Here is a 9,086-nt window from a genome sequence, read left to right as displayed (position 1 = left end):
CACCATCACTACCACTACGACCACCACTACCACCACCACTACCACCACCACTACCAGCATTACCACCACCTTTGCCACTATCATCATCATCATCATCATCACCACCACCACCATCACCACCACCAACACCTCACCATCACTATCACCACCATCATCACCACCACCATCTCACCACCACCACAACCACCACCACCACCATTGCCATCGTCACCATCGTCATTATTATCCTCCTCATCATCATCATCAATTATAACGAGAGCAGTACCATCAACAATAACAGCAACAGTCACTCACACTTCCTACAGTCTAATAATTTCACAGACGACATGCTAGAATTTACAGCTAAATCCTCCTCCAAACACCATCCTGTCTGCTCTTGTTGTTTAGTCCCATGTCAGCATCAACTGACCACACTGATGATCAAAAGTATCCCAGTCATGACCACCACATCACTTATTCAGACATAGTGTATTTAGGACCACGTTTCCTTTTCCATTGTTTCAGATGGTTGGGTGGGATTTGGCTGCTATTTCTAGTAGGTTAATTGATTGCACAGATCAGGGACCTTTTTTTTATTACTTATTTCAGTCATTAGACTGCGGCCATGCTGGGGTACCCCCTTTAAGAAACTTTGTTGAACGAATTGATCCCAGTACTTGTACATTATTTACATTATTTACATTTGACAGATATTTGTCCTCATCTTGTTTGTTGTTAACACAACATTTCGGCTGATACACCCTCCAGCCTTCATCAGGTGCCTTGGGGAAATTTCGAACCTGGGTTCTCATTCCTAAGGTATTTTTCGATGTTGTTATTATTATTGTTGTTGTTGTTGTTGTTGTTGTTGTTGTTGTTATTATTATTCAGGTCACTGCCTGGAATCGAACTCGGAATCTTGGGGTTAGTTGCTCACACTCTTAACCACTACACCCTTTAGCATTCAGATTAGTTTGTCAAATGTAAAGGGTAAAGAGCCCCTTCAGTCATGAATGACCATGGGATTACCTTCTGAGGCACAAGTCTGGACAAGATGGTTTATAGAAGACCGGCAGTCACTCATGCATACCATCCTCCTCACTCCACACCACCGATGTTGTCCAAGAGAAAGGCTTGTGCCAATACAGTTTGGCACCAGTGATATCACAACTCGTTTCTGCAGCTGAGTGAACTGGAGCAACATGAAATAAAGTGTCTTGCTCAAGAACACAACACACAGCCCAGTCCAGGAATCAAACTCACTATTTCATGATTGTAAGCCCGACACTCTAACCACTGAGCCATATACCTTCACTTCATCAAAAGTAATGCTTACTTACTCTCTCTCTTTTTTCTCTTTCACTTGTTTCAGTCATTTGACTGTGGCCATGCTGGAGCACCGCCTTTAGTCGAGCAAATCAACCCCAGGACTTATCCTTTATAAGCCTAGTACTTATTCTATCGGCCTCTTTTTTTTTTTTTGCCGAACTGCTAAGTTACGGGGACGTAAACACACCAGCATCAGTTGTCAAGCGATGGTGGGGGGACAAACACAGACACACAAACACACATACATATATATATATATATATATATATACACACACACACACACACACACACATATATATATATATATATATATATACACACACACACACACACACATATATATATATATATATACACGCACACACACACATATATATATATATATATATATGTGTGTGTGCGACAGGCTTCTTTCAGTTTCTGTCTACCAAATCCACTCACAAGGCTTTGGTCGGCCCGAGGCTATAGTAAAAGACACTTGCCCAAGGTGCCACGCAGTGGGAATGAACCCGGAACCATGTGGTTGGTAAGCAAGCTACTTACCACACAGCCACTCTTGCGCCTATTCACATTGTTTTGATTTAATCATGCATTATCTTATAGCTTTGATATTTCAACTTTGGGATTGTTTATTTTTAGTAAGACATTGTAAGGTACATGTACGAGACTGTATCTGGCCACTTTGGAGATAAAACAAATACAATATTTCGGCTGGATATGGCTGGTTTAAATGCTAACGGGTTAAACTTGAAAAATTTTTAGAAACAGTACAAGGCCCACAGAGAATACTTCAATAGCCCACTTGTTGCCAACCCAAATGTAAAGGCTCCTTGTTGATGAGTGAAACTGGTTGCTGTCATCAGACATGACGACTTTCAAAATTACTTCCATCTTTTTTGTACAATGCTCTAGTTACAATGCTCACTACAAGCCCTTCAACAGTGCTAGTCAGGCAGGGTAACAGAAGCTATTTGCTATAATATGAATATGAAAAATAATTAAACTACAGAAAATAACTCATTATGAGGTGTTATGCAGGATTGACTTTAGAACCATATGCTTGTGAAGTGTACTTCTTAACCACCCTGCTATGCCTGTACCTACATAGTGTTTCTATGATCATATTATTTTTAAGATGTTGAGAGAGATTTGGCTGTTGTTTCTAGCAAGTCGAATAACTATGTAAGAAATTGATTCTTTATTGCTCCCATGTGTGAGGTAAAATACGTATTTAGCCTTTATTACAACTATTAGAGCTTGCCAAGAATTAAAGTCTTTTATTGTTGTTATTATTATTATTATTATTATTATTATTATTATTATTATTATTAGTAACTCAGAAGTGCACTTCCATGCATTTTTAGCTAGTCCTTTACTTTATTTGCTTAGTTATTCATTTTCTTTATTTATTTTTGATTGATCAATTTTTATTGGTGTGTGACACCTACAAATGAAGCTGTCATCTTTCTTTGTAGTTCACACTTTAAACAGAATAAATCCACTTCAAAAAGTTGGTCTACTTCCAAACTAAACGGTACTGGAACTACCTACTTCCTGTCAAAACATTATATAGATACATTACACTTGCTAGTTATGTTAATCTATAACAATGGAAAAAAATTCAAAAAAGGCTACTATTTAGAAATATGCTACACAAATACTTTCCAAGCTTTTAAGATTAGAATCACTCTTTTGTTTCACTAAAAACAAGATGGTTCACATTAAACACACTTGTTTTTTTTTGTTTGTTTTTTGTTGTTTTTCTTTTTGGTTTTGGTCTTTTTGTTGAAAATTAAATATATAGTTATCAAATAGGATGTATTTGGCTCATATATAAAACTAAGAATGCACGGTCAAATAGATAGTCAATGAATAATTTTTGATTGATAAATATAGGTGCTGACATGGTTTTGTGATAAGGTAAGTTTGTTTTGCAACCATGTGATTTCAGGTTCAGTCCTGCTGTGTGACACCTTGGACAAATGATTTCTACAATGCTTTATAAGTATTAGATTTAATTCGTTGCCAAGTTTAATGCCATCTTGGGTGCAAACATTTGGGCCAAAATCTCTGGTTTGAGGATACCTTCTTTCATTTCTCTTACCAGTTACAGAGGTAAAGCATCAAGGCCACTGCCTTGCCTCCTGGTTAACCCATTAGTATTCAGATTACTCCGTCAAATATAAAAAAGGGTAATGGGTAAAGACTCCCTTCGGTCATGACTGACCCTGGGATTGCACCTAGAAAGTTCCCCTCCCAAGCACAAGTCCAGGCAAGGTTGTTTATGGAAAACCAGCAGTCACCTATACATACCAGCAATCATGTGACTTTTAACTGCATCCACTTGTAGTGTCCAGGTCCAAAAGTTCCAGGGTGTTGAGGAGTGTGGAACCATCTCTCAGTCACTATTGTTCCCAGGTCTACTCTGACCTGGAGTAACAGCACCTGTTAGGGTCCCAGCTATAGGTTAATTAGTATGATATGCTTGGAGGAAACTTCAAGCATAATCCCTCACTGCTTTGTGAGAACCTCGGGAAAGAGAAAGGCTAAGGGAGGCAAACGCAACAAAAAATGGAGTCCCTCAGGTTGTCTGATGCCCCCTTTGACACCCTTCTGGCAACTCCAGAGTAGAAGAAGCCCTTCAGCCCTTATTTCTTTACAGCCCACAAAGGGCTACACACAGAGGGGACAAACAAGGACAGACAAAGGGATTAAGTCAATTATATCGACCCCAGAGCAAAACTGGTACTTAATTTATCAACCCTGAATGGATAAAAGGCAAAGTTGACCTCGGTGGAATTTGAACTCAGAACATAGCGGCAGACGAAATACCGCTAAGCATTTCGCCCGGTGTGCTAACGTTTCTGCCAGCTGGCCACCTTTAGATATGGAACACTTCACGAATTTGCGTGTCATCCTTGCACAGGGACCATGCTAATCTTCTTTGTATCATTCCAATTTTAGAATATGTACCGCCATAGCTAGTACCCTTCGGCCCTGTAAGGCAATTCACCAAGGAGAAGGCTGATCCAATGTAAAACCCACAACTTGCTGGTCACCGGCAGCCATCTTAGTCTACTGAGCCAATGCGTTCAGACCTCCAAGTCTAAAGCATGGGATTGAATAGCATGAACAGATGCTCACAGCCAGGAAGAGGTGCCTTGCAACATCAAAGACTGAATTACATGGCCACTCGAGGGCATTCTGCTTTCCCTCATAATCTTCAGACACAAAGAAGCTGCCGTCATCATATAACGTGTTATTTCATTTTTAAGATGGTAGAGTGTGATTCAAGAAACATTTGGCTGCTATTTTTCCTTAGTTGAATTGCTATGTAGCAAGTCCCCTTGCTGGTGAAGAATGAACTGTTCTTCTGCATGATCTAGAATGTTTGTGTCTGGCTCCACAGAACTGATTACTTTGTCTAATTAGCAGGTGATTAATTTATAGAGTTACATTTAGTTGAGCAAACAGGATAACAATTTACTCACCAGCTCTGAACTGCATTCATAGTGATAGTATTTAATTTTTAAATGACTCAATCTTCCTAATTGTAATTATGTACTATAAAAGCTTTAGCTCATGCCTTACATCCGCAATGAAGTTCCAGGGAGAAAATTGATGCTGCTCTGTTAAATTGGAGTTATAATGTAAACTCTACAGTGAATACAGCTTCAAGAGACATGTGACCAATATAGACTGACTTGCTTTAGCTACATTAAACACAATATATGTAAAGAAGGATAACAACTGCCCATTGTATACCCACACATCATCATAATCATCATCATTTAGTGTCTGCTTTCTATGTTGGCATGGTTTGACTGAAAGTGGTAAGCTAGAGAGCTGCACCAGATTCCAATCTGATTTGGTGTGGTTTCTATGGCTGGATGCCCTTCCTAATGCCAACCACTCCAAGAATGTAATGGGTGCTTTTTATGTGCCACCAACGCATAAAAACCGGCATCAGCCACAACTACACTTTCACTTGGCTTGACAAATCTTCTCAACCATGGCATATTGCCAAAGGTTTCGATCACTTATCATTGCCTCCATGAGGCCCCACATTCGAAGGGTCTTTTTTACATGCCATCAACATGGGTACCATACATACACTTTTGCTATTTCCTACTCTCTCTTCCCTCGCTCTTCCCTCTGGCTGGGTATCCACATATCTCCTCTACAGCAGCTCAACTATTTCTGCCCTCATTCTTGGTTGCTCCTTCTCTTTCTCTTTCCCTCTCTCTCTCACTGGGTAACCATGTACTTCCTCTATAGCAAGGCACCTATTTCTGCCTCTTTATTTCTCTGTCACACACTAACCTTTCACCATCTGATACTGGATCATCTCCTCCAATGCCACTTCCACTAAAGCAAGACACTTGTTTCTATCTCTCTGTCTCTTTGTCACCCTCTAACTTTTCATCCTCCTCAGCAGTTGACCTCGGTGGAATTTGAACTCAGAACATAAAGACAGATGAAATACCTCTAAGCATTTCGCCTGGCATGCTAATGTTTCTTATTTCTTTATTGCCCACAAGGGGCTAAACATAGAGGAGACAAACAAGGACAGAGAAATGGATTAAGTCGATTACATTGACCCCAGTGCATAACTGGTACTTAATTTATCGACCCCAAAAGGATGAAAGGCAAAGTCGACCTCGGCAGAATTTGAACTCAGAAGATAACGGCAGACGAAATACCGCTAAGCATTTCGCCCGGTGTATTAATATTTCTGCCAGCTCAGTACCTGACAATGGATAAAATTGCTAGACATTTTAGTTGACGCTCTTACGACTACGTCCTGATAACCTTGTACATGTGTGTGTATGTGTGTGTGTGAGTATGTGTGTACATGTGTGTACATGTGTGTATGTGTGTGCATGTGTGTGCATGCATTCAGGCATGTGCACATGCATGTATGCATGCATATATGCATCTATGTATGTATGCATCTATACGTCATGCATATATGATTTGCATTCATGTACGTATACATGTGTACATGTATGTTTCTATACATGTATCTATGCATGCATAAATGTAAGTATGCAAATATGTATGCATGCGCACATGTATGCATGCGCATATGTATCATCATTCTCAGTATTTGGATTTATTTGTAAAACAAAGAAAAATTAATAATTGCCTGAATTTTTGAAAACTATGCAGAAAGAAATTTAGCAGCTCAGATATTCATCTCTTTTTCATTTCTCATTTATCTCACTTGATAATATATTTATCAGATAGCCAAGGCCTGTGGTTATGACAACTGACATTCTGTAGGTGTATCTACATTTGTGTGATATCTCAGAGAAGCATATTTTGACAAAAAAAATGTCTTTCTTTTATTATTTTATTCTTTTATTTGTTTCAGTCATTTGACTGCGGCCATGCTGGAGCACTGCCTTTAGGTCGAACAAATCAACGCCAGGACTTATTCTTTGGAAGCCTAGTACTTATTCTATCAGTCTCTTTTGCTGAACCATTAAGTTATGGGGATGTAAACACACCAGCATTGGTTGTCAAGCAATGTTGGGAGGACAAACACAAATATGGAAACATATACACACACATACATACATATATATATATATATATATATATATAATATACACAACAGGCTTCTTCCAGTTTCCACCTACCAAATCCACTCACAAGGCTTTGGTCAGCCTGAGGCTATAGTAGAAGGCACTTGCCCAAGGTGCCATGCAGTGGGACTGAACCCAGAATCATGTGGTTTTGCTAAGCAAGCTACTTACCACACAGCCACTCCTGTGCCTTATATTTTTCTGTTTTTTCTTTTCTTAATTGTTTCAGTTATTGGACTGTGACCATACTGGGGCACTGCCTCAAAGGGTTTAGTCAAACAAATTGACCTCAGTACTTGATTTGTAAGTTTAGTACTTATACAGTCAGTCTCTTTTGCTGACCTGCTAAGTTACAGGGATGTAAACAAACCAACTCCAGCTGTCAAGTTGTGGGGACGGAAACAAACACAAACAGATACACAGATTTACACAAATACATATATTTATATGATGGGCTTCCACACAGTTTCCATCTACCAAATTTACTCACAAGGCATTGGTTAGCTTAGGGCTAGAGTAGAAGACTTACCGAATGTGCCATGCAGTGGGACTGAACCTGAAGCAACATGGTAGAAAAACAAGCTTCTTAACCACACAGCCATGTCAGCACCTATGTCTCTATCTAACTAAAATAAAAAGGGCTTTTTACCAAAATGCTCAATGATTCAAGACTGACATTAAAGCCAAAATACAAATATGTGATTTTAATAGATTTTAATTCTCTGAATTTTAGCACCTTATGTCTTTTCATAAAAGAAATTCTTCCTAAATGTCTATATATATGGTGTGTGGTAAAAAGCTTACTTCCCACACACATGGTTCTGGGTTCAGTCCCACTGCATGGCATCATGGGCAAGTGTCTTCTGCTATCGCCTCAAGCTGAGCAGAACCTTGTGAGGGTATTTGATAGATAGAAACTGAAAAGAAGCCTGTCATGTGTGTGTGTGTGTGTGTGTGTGTGTGTGTTTGTCCACCACCACCACCACTTGACAACTGGTGTTGGTGTGTTTACATCCCTATAACTCAATGGTTCAACAAAAGATGATCAACAGAATGAGTACCAGGCTTAAAATAATTTTAAAAAGTACTGGGGTTGATTCGTTTAACTACAAATTCTTCAAGGTGGTTCTCCAGCGCAGTTGCAGCCTAATGACTGAAACAGGTAAAAGCTAAAAGATAAAAGATCTAGGATTTAATACAATTTTCCTAACGTACCTCCTCCCAGTCTGCATGTACGAATGGATTCACGCACGTATATAATGACATACTTGATACATATCTACAGGATAAAACTGGAAATTTCGAACAAAATTGTGCCATGTGTCAGAATGTATGTGTGTGTGCACTCATCAATTTTCCTGTTCATATTGAATAACGATATAATCATAATTTACACACTCTGAGAGGCATTTAAAAATACCTTTTTTTCCGAAAGTTTTGTGGGGACAAAACCAACATATGTGAATTTTCTGAAACTCCTCACCCTATCCTTGCAAAAATTCTAACTATCTCTTCCAACTTGAGGTGTTTGAGACTTTTGGAGGGACTGGGCCACTAACAGTGAAATGTTACCCCACTCTCCACCCCCCAGTAACTTGAAATCGCTTTCAGATTACCCCCGGAGGTAATTTGAAATCGATTTCAAGTTATTCCTAACGATTTCAGATTACCCCCACCTAAAATCCTTCCCCAAGTGTTCATTACCATGAGAGCAAATAGGGAGACAATGGGTGAACTCATTAAATGTATGTGTTGATGTTCTTTATGTGTATGTGTCATATACATTTGTAAATGAAAGAGAAAGTAATGTAAATCAAAGAGGAAGGCAGAGCTTGCATTTAGTTGGAGTTTTCACTTAGTTACTTTGTTTTGTCTTGTGATCGGTGTCAAAAAGTGAACCCTGTTCATAAAATTAATGTTGGAGAGCTTCATCCTGTTACTGTGCCAAATGAAGTGATGGCCCAAATTGGTGTCGATATCACCAATTTGCCGAAAACAGATGATGGTTATTGTTGCAATAGATTACTTTTCCAAATGACCTGAGGCTCAACCTTTGAAAGATCACAGAGCGGAAAGTGTGGAAAAGTTTCTCTTTGAGGATGTTATTTGTCAGCATGGCTGTACAAAAACTCAAATAAATGACCACGGAAGAGAATTCATAAAAATGTCAGGAGTTGTAAGTCAT

The 9,086-nt window shown here is 39.1% G+C and overlaps 1 non-coding gene across 1 annotated transcript; it reads right to left on the bottom strand.

The window, feature by feature from the left end:
* Window positions 1–4,191: 4,191 nt before the first annotated feature.
* LOC128249992 (U6 spliceosomal RNA) lies at window positions 4,192–4,298 on the bottom strand. The gene has a single exon (XR_008266133.1). It is a non-coding gene; the product is annotated as a U6 spliceosomal RNA (small nuclear RNA).
* Between the last annotated feature and the right edge of the window lie 4,788 nt (window positions 4,299–9,086).

This window comes from Octopus bimaculoides, chromosome 18, assembly GCF_001194135.2.
Source record: "Octopus bimaculoides isolate UCB-OBI-ISO-001 chromosome 18, ASM119413v2, whole genome shotgun sequence".
Taxonomy (NCBI): Eukaryota; Metazoa; Mollusca; class Cephalopoda; order Octopoda; family Octopodidae; genus Octopus; species Octopus bimaculoides.
The sequence above is the reverse complement of the archived record's forward strand: the minus strand, read 5'-3'. Positions and strand labels throughout refer to the sequence as shown.